Below are 17597 nucleotides of genomic sequence, written 5' to 3'. Positions count from 1 at the left end.
TGTAACCCAAAATTTTGTGAAAATGAATGTTAAAAGTTAAAAAAAAAAAAAAGAAACAGGCTCTGAGCAGTGAAATGACTTTCCCATGGTCAATCAACAAGCATTAGTTAAGCCCTTATATGGGAGATACAAACACAAAAAATGAAACAGCTCTTGCCTTTGAGGAACTTACATTCTACACAGGGAAAAGCCATTTAGAGACCTATAAACAAAGTATTACAATGTAGTTTGGGGACAGCTAGGTGGCACAGTGGTTAGAATGCTGGGTCTAGAGTCAGGAAGACTCATCCACACTTAGTAGTTGTGTGAATGTGGACACGTCACTTAACCTTGTTTGCCTCAGTTTCTTTATCCGTAAAATGAGCTGGAGAAGGAAATGAAAACCACTCTAATGTCTTTGCCAAGATCATCTCAAATGGGATCACAAAGAGTCAGACACAAATGAAAAATGACTTGGCAACAAGAAAGGTCTTATGTAGAAGAGGATCCTTAAATTGGTTTTTTGAAGGAAATTAGGGATTCTGATAGAGATTCCAAGGTAAGAGGGAGTGCATGAAGGAGGCAGAGATGAAGAGGAGAGCAATGCAGGCTGGGGGCCATCCAGTGAGGATGCAGGGAGTCAGGAGTTGGAGGGTCTTGTGGGAGGCCAATGTCACTGGGTCATCGAGTTTATTGGAAGGAAGTAAATATAAGTCACCTGGAAATGTAGGAAGGAACCAAGTTATGAAGGACTTTAAAAGTCAGTTAGAGGATTTTCTATATAAATTATATATTTATATATAAATTTTTATATTTAGCCAGTTTTGAGATAGAATTAAACAATGGTGTTTATGCAATGGGGAGAGGATGGGTGGAGGTAGGGGGGACAGTCTGTGCAAAAGTATAGAGATGGGAGTAGAGTTTAATATGTGAAGAATAAGATCAGTTTACCTAGACCAAAGGTAGCCCAAATCCTCCTGGGATTTGTTTTGAGAAGTTTCATTCAGTCAAAGGCCACACTTAAGAATCTAGAGGGCCATATGTGACCTTGAGGCCATAGGTTTCCCACCCTTGATCTAGACCATCAAGAACATGAAGAAAAAGGAAATGTATAATAAGATAAGAAAGGCAGGTAAAGGGCTTTAAATGCCAAACAAAATTTATATCAGAACCCAGAGGTAAACAGGAATCACTACAATTTATAGGCCATCTGCCTCTTCAGAGTCTGAAGCAAGAGTCAAACCTGTGTCTCCCAACTCCCTCAGTCTTTCCACCATGCCATGCTCTATCTAACTGAAGATTAGAGCAGGAAAAGACCATCATGGCTATCTAATTAAACCACCCCCGCCCTTTTACAGACAAGAAAAATGAGACCAAGAAAGGTTGCGACTTGCCCAAGGTCACACAGCTAAGTAATGACAGAACCGGAAACTGAATATGCTTTCCTGACTCCTCATTCTGGATTTTTTCCACTATAAACTTGTATCCTTTTCTGTTCTCCCATTCCTTTTTCTTCCTCTCCCAGTACATAGTTAGGTTCTGCCAAAGACCCTCCTGGTTACCCTGTGGCTCCACTGAAGGCACATCAAACTGAAGTTGTGGAATTTTGATATAACCTATTTTGTGCCCATCTGTACCCTCAATGTATTGCTTCTAAACCTGGTGGGTAAAGTTTTAAATCATCTTTCCAAAGTCATCCTTAGAACCTCCAAACCAGAACTGATATTCCTGCCAGCATCCCCAGGAGACATCTTCTATAACTGAAAATAAGCAGCATTCTCATCACCTTGGGTCAGTCATTTCATTTCTCAGACTCAGTTTTCTCATCTGTAAAATGGACATAATAATAACAGGGTTGTTGTGATGATCAAATGAGATAATATATGTACAGTGCTTTGCAAACCTCAAACATATATAAATAATGTATAAATATGTAAATGTTAGATATCATTATTATTCAACGAGCAGGAGCTACAGTGGCTCATGGAAGGCTTCTAGATAGCAGAGTCTTAAGTTGATCCTTTCCTTCATCTGTACCAGTATGGTAGTTCTGTGAGGCAAGAAATGAAGAAGATAAACCTCATGGAAACAGGCTAGTGCTGCGATTTGGTGTCGCCATCTTGTACAAAAGTTCTGTTGGCTTGGACCACTCTCCTTATGGCAACATCTTATTGTAAGCTAGTTCTGTTGCCAGAAATTCCTCAGGCTGTTTATTTTCCATTTGTCCATATGCTCACCACAAATGCAGGAGAACCTCCGTTTGAGGTTTATACTTAGAAGTTGTAATTGCAACATGGGAGCAAATGCATGGAGTGAGCAGGGGAAACGGCCCAATTGAAAACAAACTCACCATATGTTTCAGATTGGTAGGGTCCCAGAGAGCCAGGACTCCTTGGAACCATTTAAGGTATTCATTGTGCTGTCACAATTGTGTTTATGAGAAAATGGCTCCCGCTGAGCAGATGCCTATCAAGCCCCCAAATCACAAACCATCAATGGTGGGAAGCAAGGATGCATTGACATTTTTCTTGGTCTTCAATTTAGTTTCCAATTTGAGTGCCTTCTCAACACAGGAATCACAGGTTCCAAGCGATTCCCTTTCTATGCACTGGGTAGGTGATCTTGCTGACATACTTGCCATAATGGGGCAAACAAATCATATAAGATCCTTTCCTACTTCCAGGTTTGAAATGGGGATTGAAAAAATATTCGTGGTTTATTCACAAAAATATGGCAGCTGAAAATGTGGGCCTCCATCATTTCCAAAGATGTTAAATCATGGTTCCATCTGGTGGCCACTTGTGTGGACTTTGAAAGTATTAAGGAAGCATTTGAAAAGAACAAGATTGAACTCCATTGTCTTCATCCAATGTGTTTTCTAAAAGTTCATCCTACCACCAACCAGTCAATGAAATATAACAGCTGTCTACTACATCCTGTCAAGGCTTACCTCATAGGTTTGAATATTGTCACCGTGTTGCAGCCAGATAAGCTGGTTTGGATGTTCTAAGGATTTCTCAAGTTCCTGGAAATACTTGGTCCCAGACACACAGGAAGTGGTGAGATTTAGTGGATAAAACACTGGACTTCCAAGTTTAGAAGACTTGGTTTGAATCCTACCTCAGTCATTGTGTGACCTGAGGCAAGCTCTCCCCGAGCCTCACTTTCCTCAGCTGTAATGCAAGGGAGACAAGGACTAATTCACAAGGCTATGATGAGGATCAGGTGAAATAATATATGTAAAATGCTTTGTAAACCTTGAAGCTCTATGTATATAAAGCTCTCTACAAATGTCAGTTCTTTCTTTCAACCCAGAGATGCTACCATTGGGTTTATGCCCCAAAGGAGTAAAAAACAGAAGCCATGGTCCAATACAGTCAGAGCTGGTGATAGTAAGGAATTGGAAAGAAAGTGACTGCCCATCAGTTGAAGAATACCAGAAAAAAAACACACCAAAACTATGGTACGTGAATGTAATGGAATATTGTTGTACAGTGAGGAATGATGACATTTAGGGGGATCGGAGGATTTGCAAGAACCAATGTGAAAAGAAACAAGAAGAGACATAACATACACAGCAATGGTAGAGTAAATGACGACATCACTGAAAGGAAAACAAATTCAGAGTAACTAAAAAAATCAATGAAGGTGCCAGAAAACAGATATTTAAACCTACCTCCATAGTGTGCTGGTAAATGTTTAACAAGTGGATCTCTGAATTTAAAAAAAAAAGCGTACATACAACACCCTTTGAAATTTAATCTGCATTCCTAACATTTTATCCATTGCTTTCTTAAAGTCTAAACAACCAACAAATGGTAAATTTTGATTTGTAGCATTTGCTGAATTCCAGGGTGTAAGTGCTTACTGAAAATTTAACAATAGGCTCTCCTGACTCCAGGAGCCTACTCCCTTCCTTGTAGCAGAGAGGTGGGTGACCACAAGATGTGGTCTGTTTCAGTCACCCAATGGAATGTTTTGGCTTCCTTGTTGCTCTTTGTTACAAGAGAAGGTTCAAGGTGGGAGGGGCTCCAAGGCAGGATGTGTCCCAACACCCAGAAATGACCGTGATATAGGTATATATCCTGTAGATACAGGAATGGGGAATAGACCTGTGATTTCATGGACCCAGGAAGCTACCTGCACCAGTGCAGACTGAACTGCCTAAGACAAGTTGAAGTGGTTTCCCTGGGTTCACATAGTTCATATCAGAGGTAGGATTAGAACCCAGATCTTCCTGGTTCTGAGGCCAGCTCCAAATCTACTACACCGTGTTGCCAGACAAGGACAAAACACATCAGTAAAGTGTATTTTTAAGATAATTAAATTTTTGTAAATGTCAACTATTATTATCCCATGTTTCCACCATTTCTCTGTTCATGGATTTGTGGTAAACTCGCATCCCTTCAAGATTAAGCTTGGATTTCTTGAGGAGCAGGCACCCTGTCCTCTCTCTCTCATTTTACAACCCTTCAAAGATTTGCATTTGTGCTATCCCTCCTAGGTGCAGGACTCGTTTCTTTTTTTGTTAATTTTATTTATTTGTTTGTTTTTAGTTTTCAACATTTACTTCTATAAGATTTTGAGTTCTTAATTTTTCCCCCTCCCTCAACTTCATCCTCCCCAAGACAGCATGCAATCTGATATAAGCTATACATGTACAATCATAAACATATTTCCACATCAGTCATGTTGTAAAGAAGAATTAGAACCAAAGGGGAAAACCACAAGAAAGAAGAAACAAAAGAAAAAAAAACAGTATGCCTTGATTTGCATTCGGACTCCATGGTTTTTTCTCTGGATGCATATAGCATTTTCCATCATGAGTCTTTGGAGTTGTCTTAGCTTCTTGCATTGCTGAGAAGAGCTAAGTCTATCAAAGTTGGCCATCCACAATGTGGCTGTTAACCGTGGACAGTTGTCCTGGTTCTGCTCACTTCACTCAGCATCAGTTCATGTAAAGGACCAGTTCTTTTCTGGATAGCTCCTCAAGCCGAATCTTTCCTAGATTATCCCTAGGGAGAGACTGCCAAAGCATTTGGGACTCCTCCCTTCCTTCCTTCTTTTCTCCCTTCCTCCCTCCATTCCTTCCTTCCTTCTAGACTGCCTTCATTCTTTCTTTCTTTTTTCCCTCCTTTCTTCCCTCCCTTCCTTCCCTCTTTTCTTCCTTCCTTCCTCCTTCCTTTCCTTCCTCTCTCCCTCCCTCCCTCCCATTGCCTCTTTCATTGTGTATATTCTCTCCAGTCAGGACTTTGAACCCTGGACACAAAAATTCCCTGTTGTAGATAATCTCTAATCATAAGATCAAAGAACTAAAGCTGGAAAATTTAGATTTGTTGTAAAGGAAGGTTCAAGGCGGGAGGGACTCTGGTGCAATTCCCTCAATTTACAGATGAGGAAACTGAATCCTTGAGCAGTGTAAGTGACTTATCCAAGAACACCTTATTGGTAAGTAGCTATGATGGATCCCTTCCAGATCAAAATCATCTCCCTCATTCTATGATACTCCAACCTCAATATCCCCCTAGGAATAGGGCTTGGGAAAATAAAGGAGAAAGAGAGAGAAGACAGTAAGCACCTCTGTGGTAACAGTGGCAGCACCTCAATTGATCAGCTCAAGGTGGGCAAGCAGGGCTTCCTGACCCACTGAGAGATGAGTGATCACTTGCCAAACTTCTTGCCCATTCTTAAGTGACAAAGGTTTGTTTGTCTTTCCAAACTCCCGAATCACCTTAGGGCAGGAGCTTTGCTAGAGCAGCCCCACCATCCAGCATCACCTCAGAGATTCAAAAACGAACTTGAGCTAAAGTTGATAAAAGTCTGGCTTAATCCTAACTGGGAAAGGGCCCCATAGGACTCACCAGATGTGCTGTTGTGGAAAGACCTTTGATTCCAGGATAGAAGACCCTGGTTCACATCCCATCTCTGCTGCTTTCTAGCTGTATGGCATTTAGTGAGTCCTTCACCTTTCAGACGAGATGACTTCTAAAGACAAGCTGACATCTAAAAATATATGATCCTATGATGTCTCTTCTGGTTATATCAGATGCTCTATCCCTATAGCAGGTGTAGGAAGGTCAGGAAGGCCAGTAGGACATTGTCTACCCTGAACCTCTGGGTATTTTGGATCTGCCTGTAAAGCTGTGTTAGAACAATGTCATTCCTGGTTTTTCCAGCTGAGAGCTAGAGTAAGAACTAGAGTAAACAGGAAAACTGAGCTGGGGAGGACAAAGAAATGGGTGTGATATTAACTTTAAAAAAACCTTCTTTCTACTTGGTACATCTTATACTTTGATCATCTCAGTTAAAAGTAGCAGAGCTAGGTTTCAAACTCAGGTCCTCCAATGCCAAGACCAGCCTTCCTTCCTTCCTGCTTTATTTTCCTCCCTTCCTTCCTTCTATCCTTCCTCCCTGCCTTCTTTCTTTTCTTCCTTCCATCCTGACCTTCCTCCCTCCTTTCCTTCCTTTTTCCTTTCCTCCCTCCCTCCCTTGCTCCTTCCCTTCTTTCTTTCCTCCCTTCTTCCCTTCCTTCCATCCTCCCTTCTTTCCTCCCTCCTTTCTTCCTTCTTTCCTCCTTTCCTTCCTTCCTTCCTTCTTTCCTATGAACCTTCCTTCCTTCCAGGTTTCCTTCCTTCTTTCCTTCATTCCACAAAAACATCATAGTCATTTCCCGATGACTCCCTCACTCATCCCCCAGAATCTTTCTCATAACAAAATAACATTAAGTAAAGCATCCCACCACTTTAGACATGCTCATCATCCTAATCTTCATTCTTATCTCTGCTGAGAGGAGGGAAGCCTGCTTCCCCTTCTGTTCTCTGAAGTCCGGATTGAATAGTCCATTGAAAAGATTTCTAATGTTATTTTCCTTTATATTATTATGGTTCCTATGTTCTACAAACTTCTCTTTGCATCAGCTCAATGTTGTGTTCTCTCTCACCCCCAGACCATGTTTTAATGTTTACTCAGCCCTCTGCCTGTTTCAGTTTCATTTGCTTTAACACCAAGGTTCTTAACCTGGGGTCCATTAACCTGATGTTTTGTTTTAACATTTTGACGCTAAAACTCTTCATAACTGTCTTTTAATGTATAATTGGTTTCCTTTGTAATCCTACTCATTTATTTTATGCATCTTATGTGCATCTTTATGCACATAAAGTGTGATTCTGAGAGGAGGTCCACAAGCTTTACCAGACTGCCACACATATAAAGGAAAGTCCCCCACGCCCCCACTCTCCTCCCATCCTCCCACCTGCGCCTGACCAATGGTTCCCAGAAGCTTACATACATGGAGAACTCACTGGCAATCCAGGGTAGTGCAAAGAATGCTGGATGTTGAGTCAGAGAACCTGGGTTCACATCCTCCTTTTGCCACTTAAGAGCTTTGTGACTTTCAACAAGTCACAACTTCTCTGGGGGCCTTCCCCTATCTTCAACATAAAATGAGATAGTTAGACTAGATGATCTAGAAAGTCCTTTATCTAAATCTATGATGCCTTCAGGGCTTCTGCCCCATTCCTGTTCCAGAACTTACAAAAACAAGTTCGCAAAGTTGTTGTTTTTTTCTGCTGTGAATAAATTTTTATTGATGTTTTTTATTTAGTTTTAAACATTACCAATCATCCTCCCAGTATTCTTCCCATCCTCCTCTCAGAGAGCCATCCTATTAAAGACAAAAAAGGGAAAATAACTAAAACTACCATTATAAACAATTCTCCCTTTATATAAATTCACATTATGCAGCTTCAACTTTATATAAAGAATTCTGAAAGAAACAGTCAACCACCAACTAAACAGTCAACCACTAACTTTTATCAAAAAGTTAGGTGCAGTGGAGGGAGAAGGGATTGTAAGATTTTTAAAGATATATAAGCTTTATTTTTTCAAAGAAAATTTACTTCTCTGGAAACAACTTGAATAATATCTAAGCTAATCCCATACATGGGGCAGCTAGGTGGCTCGATGAGTAGAGTACTGGACCTGGAGTCAGGAAGACCTGAGTTCAAATCTGGTCTCAGACATTTACTAGCTGTGTGACCCTGGGCAAGACACTTAACCCTGCTTGTCTTAGTTTCCTCATCTGTAAAATGAGCTCGAGAAGGAAATGACAAACCACTACAGAATCTTTGCCAAGAAAACCCCCAAAAGGGATTGTGAAGAGTAAAATGTGATTGAAAACAACAAATCTTATACATTAGTGCCAGAATATTAGTCTTCTTTTCCTCAAAATATTGAGAAATAATCAAAAATTAGATATCTGGGATCATCGAGCAATGGGTTGTTATGGATAAAAGGTTTTTTAAATTAAGTTTTATTTTTTCAATGAACAAAAAATAGATTTTATTTCCCTACAACCCCATATGACCCACCATTAGAAAGAAAGAAAGGAAGGAAGGAAAAAGGGAGAGAAGGGAAGGAAGAGAGAAAGGCAGAAAGACAGAAAGAAAGGAAGACAGAAAGAAAGAAAGGCAGAAAGAAAGAAAGAAAGAAAGAAAGAAAGAAAGAAAGAAAGAAAGAAAGAAAGAAAGAAAGAAAGAAAGAAAGAAAGACAGAAAGGAAGGAAGGAAGGAAGGAAGGAAGGAAGAAGGAAGAAAGACAGACAGAAAGAAAGAAAGGAAGGAAGGAAGAAAGAAAGAAAGAAAGAAAAAGAAAGAGGGAGGAAGGAAAGTAGAAAGGAAGGAAGACTAAAACAAAACCTTCTAACAAATATGCACAGTTAAGCAAAGCAAAATCTTGCATTGACCATGTCCAGAATATGCTTCATTCTGCCTCCTGAATCTGTCTCCTCTCCATTAGAAGTAGTTAGCATGTTTCATCAGCAGTCCTACAGAATCATCATTTGTCATTATATTGATCAGAGTTCTAGAGGCTTCCAAAGTTGTTTGACTTACTGTGTTGTTGGTATCGTATAAGTTGTTCTCCCAATTTTGCTCACTTTGTCCCACATCAGTTCATACAATTCTTCCCAGGTCTCACCGAAACCATCCCTTTCTTTTGATATAATAGTATTCCATTACATTCATAAATCATAATTTGTTTAACTATTCCCCAATGGATGGGCATCCTTAGCTTTCAGTTTGTTGAAAACTGAAAATAGTTGCTATAAATATTTTTGTACACATAAACCCTTTTTCTCTTTCTTTGATCTCTTTGGCTTGGTAATAGTATCAATGGTCAAAGGGTATGCAGTTTAACAACTTTTGGGACTTAGTTCCAAATTATTTTACAGAAAACTAGCTGTACCAATTCACAGCTTCATCAATAGCACAAGAAAGTTCCTACTTTCCTGTAGATTCAAAAGAAGATATATAGTATATGGGTGTGTGTGTATTTGTGTGTATATATAATATGTATGTATTCATCAATATAGATATAGAAATAGCCGTAGATATGACCCTTTTCTCATCCCTACTTCCTTGTCCTTATTTAGGCTTTCATCCTGGAAGGACTATTCCCCAGCAGCAACATTCTCTCTCTGCTGAGGACAACAGACCTGAAACATCTACTGCTTCAGGAAAGTTCTACAAGTGGCATCTTTAGTAGCCAGTGCCCTGTGTTGGCCAAGCATTCCAATTATGACCCTGGTGAATAAGCACCTCCAGTGTTCCTTGAATCAAACATTCTGTTCATGGTTGGGTGACCCACAGACAGTTGTCCTCTTCATCTCACTTCTGCAAGACGCAGAACCAAGCCATAAAATAGTCTCCCAGTTCATCCCTCAGGGAAACACAATCAAATTGCATTTTGGGCTCTTTTGTTTCCTCTCAGCTCTAAAAAGGCAGAAAAGCAAGCATTCTTTACACCTATACCTCTGGTCATCCTGGCAAATGGTCTGGAAGACTCTGATCACATTCCCTTGAAGACTATTTTGCCTCTTTCCATGTGTCCAGAGCTGCCTCGACCATCTTGAGATCAGCAGCTTTCAGGCCACTAGAAATATGTCCTACTGCCTTCAGGGAAATATGTCCCTCCTGGCCTCTGCTCCTCTGGACCCCATTCTTATTCAAGCCAGTAATCACAGCAAAAAAAGTCTGGGCAGGTGAAAATATCTTTTTTTTTTCCTAGGAGGTTTCCAATGGGATTTCTGAGTGCCTTCCCACACTACTTGAGAGCCCGAGGCAGGGAGCAGCAGCCACAGAAGGGCTTTCATTGGGGGGAGAGAAGGTTACTGTTTGCATTCCTCCCCCTGCCTTACCTCCCTCCCATTCCTTTCACAAAAGTGGAGATAGAGCTGAAGATTAACGAGCGGAAAACCTGTACCCAGGGTACAGGAATGACTCCAACCTGATTTATGGTCTCTACTTCTAATCTGTTGGAAAAATCCCAACTGGACCGGGCCACAAATCTTTCCTGGACTTTCACAGCTGTTTCAACTGTCCGCTCACCTCCATGTACTATATCTGTCTGACAGCCCACACGTTAAGGCCCAAAGACCATTTCTGGCTAAGAGCTGACCACACAAAGCATCTGATTCATCCCTGGACAAGGCCACAACACTGGGAAAAAAGAATAGGAGCAAGGAAAGTGGAGAGGAGGGGGGAGCATGGGGAGAAGGGAAAAATTCCCACCCTGGAGGGTAATTTGAAAATCAACAGCATCTTCCTAACGGAAAACTAACTGCAGGTTTAGGGAAATCAGTGGAATGTATGCAATTAATTAAAGGGCAAGTCTCAGAGCAGACTAAATACTGGAAATCAGGAACTGGAGTCCAACTCAAATCATGATCGGAAGGGGGAACTTCCCAATTTGATTGCAGAAAGCAATTTACTTCAATTAGCAGTGACATAAACAGGGTGATTGCTTAATAGAAGTATTGCATCTCTAAAAAATAAACAGCCTTAATTGCATCTCTTAACATTACATTAGCAGAACATGAATGCTCTTCTCCAAACAGGTTTGATTAACCCTTTTGGTGCCACGTGCCAAGAGTCTCCCCACTTCCACCCCCACCCCCACCCCCTTCATCCAAGCAGCCAGTTCTAGATGGTATTCTTCTAACACCTCTGACACCCCTCCCTCCTCTCCCCAGATACCCTTTTGGCTTTAATTAGCTGGGTTATTACTACAACCCTCAGGCTAGGAATGAGTTAAGGGATAGAGCCCTCAGAGTGAGGTGAGGGGGTGCAGAGAATGATCTTTCTATCACCTCTTCTCCCCTATTAGGGATATCCATAACCCCCTCAGTAGGGTAGTCTCAGCTGTGCAGTCTCATTGTGTCAAATATGTATGAGGTAATTCACAGTAAATTCAGGAAGTTTGGGGCTATAAAACCCTTCTTCCTCTAGATCTCCAGCTGGATAGGGTTTGTATAATGAATTGCACTCCCCTCATGACAGCCCTTCTACTATTGGGCCAGAGAGAGAGACAGAGACAGAGATAGAGACAGAGAGAAAGAGAGAGAGAGAGAGAGAGAGAGAGAGAGAGAGAGAGAGAGAGAGAGAGAGAGAGAGAGAGGAGGGGGAAATGGCTGTGAAGTGTCCCTTCTAAGAAGCTAGTGCTGTCCTCCAACTCCCTCCTGGCTCACTCCCCAGCCAAATTCGACCCATGATTGCATATCAAGGTCTGTTGGAAGCTGCTCCACACTCCCCAAATTGCCCAATATGCTGGCTGCTGTAGCTTCCCAAGTGGGTGTGTAAACAGGAAAGAGAGCTGACAGTCAGGCAAATAAACACAAGTTGGGGGGGGGGGGAGAGGAGAAAGTGCACTTGGGAGCAAAGCAGACAGCCCACTTAAAAGCCAGGTTTTTTCCTTTTTTTTTTAAGGGGTGCAAATTAGCACAGTCTTTAGTCTCCAGTGAAATATGACTCTCTGGATCCTTCAATCCTTTTTGCATCTGTTCCTTCCTCTCTATTCCCCCCCTTCCCCTCTTACCCCCCTCACAAAGGCCTTCATTACCGCCCACCTGGACTATTGGATAGCCTCCTACCAGGCCTTCTTCCTGCCTCTGCTCCCTTTATCTCCTCACAATTCATTGAGTGCAGACTAATCTTACTTATGCACAGATTTGGCCATGCCACTGTTCTCTTCAGATCACATCAATGGTTCCCTATCGCCTACTAGGTAAAGTTCAGATTCCTCTGTCTGCCATTCAAGGCCCCCCAGTCTGCTGTCACTCCACTGTCTCCTACTCCAGTAGAATTCCAGCCAAACTGGACCACTTCAGTTTCTCTATATTCACTGCCCGTCCCTGCACTGCTTAATCATGTCTTTGTTCTCATAGCTAGTGCAGTGGAAGGAGAAGTTGTTTGGGAGTGGAAGACCAGTGTTTTAATCATGATTTTTGCCTTGAGCAAATTACTTAAAAGCTATGGCCTACATGACTGCTAAAGTCCCTTCCAGCTCTAAAATCTAATAATCTTACACCTGTGTGAGGGCAGGGACTAAGTTTTAGCCAAATTGTGCATCTTTCCAATGCTTGTCTAGAAGGCTAGGCACCCAGAAGATGATTAATAAATATTTGTTGATTTTAATGGGAAAAGTACCGGACAAGAACGCCTGGCATCTAAGCATGACACCACCACTACATATGTGGCATTTCCCAAGTCACAAACCAATTCATGCCTCAGTTTCCTTATCTGTAAAATGAAGATAATAATATCTGCCCTAGACACTTCAGATTCTCCCTGAGAAGCTCAAATGAGAAAAATGAGTGTGAAAGCACTCTGGAAAACATACTGTATAACTAATAAACGTTATGTTATCCTATCCAATCCAAATACTTCTGCTGTTGCTGAGGCTAAGCCTTGGAGAGACCAGGGAGAGAGCCTCATTGCCTCTTCCTCAGGCTCAGCTCCAACAAAGGTTACTATACCTTCCCAATCTCGACCCCAGAGATGAGACATAAGATTGTATCTCCCTTTCTTCTTTGAGAGGCAGGGCATACAACCCTACATGTAACGTCAAACATGGTTGAGACGTTGGTTAGTTTTACCAAACTTTTCCCCACTATTGTTTTATTCTTTATCATAAGGGATGGCTCTCTAGGAGCAAGGAAGGGGAGGTATTTTTGGGGAAATGAAGGTGATGTTAAAAAAAATTAACAAACATTTACATTTTTTAAAAAGAGTCCATGGTCCTTGGAGTGTAGAAAGGGAAAATAGCAAAAGAGTGAGAGGTGAGGGGGAGAATGAATGGGAGAAGCAGGAAGTGGTTCTGGTTGCTGTAATTTTTATTTTGATCTTGATACTTGGGCTCAGAAACCTTGATGCCTACCTGAATCAGAGGAGGAGTCCTTAACACCCACTAACCCACTCTGCCTCAGTGCCCCTGAAGAACATCCACAGCTATCGATGACCTCTTAATTTTACTATAGGTACCATTTTTTCTCCCTTCCTCATCTTCCTTTCTTTCTTCCCTCTCCCTTGTAACTTAGTCTGGACAGTGGTCACTTATTATTATTTAGATAATGAAACTACAGGCTAGAGAGGCTTTGAGTTACTGCCCTAACCTCATGCCCACAGTTGAAGCTAGATGCTTCATCAGGTTGCCCCCCTTTGCTGGTATGGTGTTAGCTTCTAAAGAGAACCAGACAAGGTATTGTCCTTGAAGGGTTTTTAAGGACAAAATGAAAGACCTATGGGTTTACTATGGTTCACCATATTGTGAGAGGTGGATGAAGGGTACTTTGAGTCCCCCCCAGAATGGTATTAACTCTAGGACAGTGACCAATGTGCTAAGCTTCTCTTCTTTCCAGATGTCTCCAGCCACTCCAGGCCAGAAGGTCATTAGGAATAAACCATTCAACAAATGGCTTTTCCAGTGCATTTCCTTATCCTGGAATTCTCTAAAACTCACCATTTTGCAGGTTCTTGATGTGAATCTTTCTCATTTTGTTCCTCAACATCTTTCTCCACCATACAGTGCCCTCATTCAAACAATTTTCCCCCAATAAATTCAATATGTATCAAGTGCCTCCAATGCATAAGACACTACATACTTCATCCACAAATCCATCCATCCATCCATCCATCCATCCATCCATCCATCCATCCATTCATTTATTCATTCAGCAAGCATTTAGCATGAGACGCTTAAAAGTAACCACAGATCATATTTTGTTACTAGTGTATATAGAAAATTTTCCATAAATTCCCCAATATCAGTATCCCTGTGGGATATCTAGATAATCATTCCATAGGCCATTCTTAGAGCCTCCTAGAAAAAAATGAACTACCATAGTGGCTATGTATCTAATGTTTGAGACACCCTAGTTCTGATGGCTTGATACGGTCAGGAAGACTTGGATTCATATCCTCTGACCTCTTATCAATTGGAGGAATGACTTATAGAGCTCGGATATCAAATATTTATATGACACACTTGATTCAAAGGTTTTTTCCCCCATTTAACTGTTTTCCTTCTTATCACAGATGCATTAATTTTGTTTGTGCAGATGCTTTTTCATTTCATGTAATCAAAGTTATTTATTTTATTTTTTGTAATTTCCTCTGTCTCTTGCTTGGTTGAAAAAAAATCTACCCATAGCTACGAGAGGTATATGATCTGCTTCTTATCTATTTTTTATGTTATTATCTTTAATATTAAGGTCATGTATCCATTTAGAACTTATTTTGGAATGTGATCCAGGTACTGCCAGACTGCATTCCAATTTTCCCATAAACTTTCTTGGGTCCAAATCTCACTATGAATCCATACTGAGTGACCATGGGGAGATTATTTACCTTCTCTGAGCCCCTCTTTCCTCATCTGTAAAGTGGGAACAATAATACCTATAGTATCTATGGCACAGGGTCGTTATGGACATTAATAAGATCGTGTAGACAAAACTACATACAAAGTGTCCCCAAAGTCTGACTGCAGTTCTAGCTTTGAGTCTTTAAGACTCTGGGGCTACTTTATGTAAATGTCAGCTATTATTTTTATTATCTTCTCCCTGGTTCAAGTGTGAGACATCTTCCAAAGTGAAAATGGGTATAGGGGGTGGAGGGGGAAGGGTGAGAGGGAGAAGGTGCCAAAGGTAACTCTGAATGGCTTTCTGGGTACCATGGGACAAGTACAACTTGGTTCCAAAGAAAATGATAGTATGAGATCATTCATTATAATATTTAGCTCCCAGCAGAAACCACTGTGAGCCCTATCCAAACCACAGACAGCTTTGGCAGCACCAGTATCCTCTTACGGTTACATAAGCTTTGCAGGGAAATAAATACCAACTCATCTCGAAGGAATTTTAAAGGCTAATAAACCTTGTGGCGCTACCACTAGTCTCCCTTCTCCAGGAGGTGCTAGTGTTTTATAGTGGAAGGAATGAGAAGGCCTCGTGGTAGGGCCAGGGAGGGAGGCCTCGGGGCTGGCTGAGGCCATGACATTCCAAACTCCCTGTCCCCAGAGACAAAGAAAGGCTCATTCCTGCCACAGAGCTGGCATGACCTGAACCCTCCAGAGCCCAGCCCTGGTCTGACCCCTGGCCCACCCCATGCCTCCAGCATTTTAATAAAAATAACAATAACATCCCACATTTGTCTAATGCTTTGCAGTTTGGGAAACATCTTCAGGTTCATTATTTCATTTGATTTTTATGACAAAACTGGCAATGCAATATTATCACCATTTTACAGATAAGGAAGTGAAGACTGAAAGAGGCTAAACAGACTTATCCATGAGCACATGGCTTGCAGTAGTAAGTGGCAAAATATATGACTCCCAGGGCAAAAGAAAAGAGAAAAAGCCAAAGAAAGAGAGGGGTGAAGGTTACAACCTCTCTGGACTTCATTTTCTTAATCTGTAAATGAGGACTGTAAATTAAATGACCTCTAAAGTCTCTATTATTCAAAAGAAAGAAGGAATGGGAGAGGGGGATGGAGACTTAAAAAGGATGGAAGGAGTAAAAGGAGAAAGGAGGGAAGGAAAGAAAGAGGGAAGGAGGGAAAGAAGGAAGCAAAGAGGGAAGGAAGGAGGGAAGGAAAGGATTCAAAAATCACCTATCTTTTTTTACACGAAAGGGAAGAAAGTTCTGCATGGCGCAACCATATATCTACCCTAACCTTACCAGATCCCCAGTGTTTTCTCAGGTTAATGTCCTGCCTATCTAGGTAACACTGAGATATCAGTGGGCAAATAGTAAGATCAATAAATAGGAAATAAAAATATTTAGCAGGGAAAGAAATTTCCAAGCTTAAAAAAAAAGAAAGAAAGAAAAAGGACCAATTCACTTCTGTCCAACATCACTGCTGAACCACTGGGGTGCTCTGTATTCCTTTCTACCAAGGACCTGGCAGAAGAAGGTGTGGGGATAAACCTCTCGAGTGTCAGCATTTGTTTGAGTGGCTAAGCCAGGGCAGGACAACATAATGCTGCCACATCAAGCTAAGCCAAAAGGAAAGAGGTAATGAGTAACCTGGATCCCCGCGATACAGGGTGAGTAACCAAGGCAACCAAAGAGGGTTAAACCATAAAGGGGGAGAAGGAGGGTGGGACAACCTCCCTGGAGCCAGCAGGGGACATTCCCAGGATGCCAGGTCACTGAGCTGAGTTTCTAAGGGGCTCAAGTCACTGCTATTCCAGCTTAAAAAAAAAAAAAACCAAAACATTCAAACAAAGGCACCTATCCACTCCTGTCCCCAGGTAGCCTGACAAACATATCCTGGGGAGTTCTGAGTTCAAAGCCTATCTCTGACCTTTACTCCCCAGGTGACCTTGAGCAAAGCCCCTCTGGGCCTCTGTAAAATGTAGGTGCTGGACAAGAGGATCTCTAAGTTCCTTTCTGGATCTAGAGCTGTGATCCCGAGTCTGTGAATTAGTGCCTAACCTTCAAGCAATGGTCACTGTCCAGGAACAACCAAGTTGTTTGGAACCTGCCTTCCACTCACCTTCCAAAGCAGAATGTCTCTGTGGGCAGTGCAGAGTAAAGCCAGTTCCACTGCTGGGGCGGACAGAAAAAGCCCCTCCCTGGTAAAGGGACTCAGCTGGGGCATTCATCCCTCAGCAGCACCCACCATTGCCAAAGACAAGGGGATCTGGGCAGAGGAAAGCATAGGCCCAAGTAGGCCAGAAAGGGCGGAAACCCTTTGAAGAAGCTGTTTAGCTTTGATTGTGCAACTCTGTTCTTATCTGGTCCCCATCCTACTGCAGCCCCTGGGATCGTTCCAAGAACAGGAGTTCACTCTTTGATTTCTCCTTCCCCAGCCTCCAGGGAAAAGCTCCAGGTAGAACGATTAGAATCAGGCCAGCAGGCTGGCCTTGTTGAGGCCTGTCGGGAAGCCCATCTCCTCAGAGCAGCAGCTCCCCATGGCCTCACCCACGTGGCAAGCCGACAGCTGGCAGCTTGTTTTATGAACATCCAAAATCCAAGAGGAACCACAAAACCACGCTGGTGTGTGTATAACCAATCGTGGAGGAGGGCAGACACTGGCAATGTCTGCCACATCTTCCTCTGATGGCCAACTGGGCTCAGCTAGAACCAGCACAGCCCCAATGCCCATCAGCTCTGCCTTAAGCCTACTTGAGGCAGATGGCCCCCTCCTCTACTCCCCAGCCATAATCACCATCTAACACCTGCAATCTTTTCAGGAAAGCTAGCAAAATGGACAAGATTTATGACACATTACTCTCCATGCACTCTACCCTCCAGCCAAACTGGTCTTGTTCCTCACACCTGA

The sequence above is a fragment of the Notamacropus eugenii genome, chromosome 1 (genome assembly GCF_028372415.1).
Source record: "Notamacropus eugenii isolate mMacEug1 chromosome 1, mMacEug1.pri_v2, whole genome shotgun sequence".
Classification (NCBI taxonomy): Eukaryota; Metazoa; Chordata; class Mammalia; order Diprotodontia; family Macropodidae; genus Notamacropus; species Notamacropus eugenii.
The sequence above is the reverse complement of the archived record's forward strand: the minus strand, read 5'-3'. Positions refer to the sequence as shown.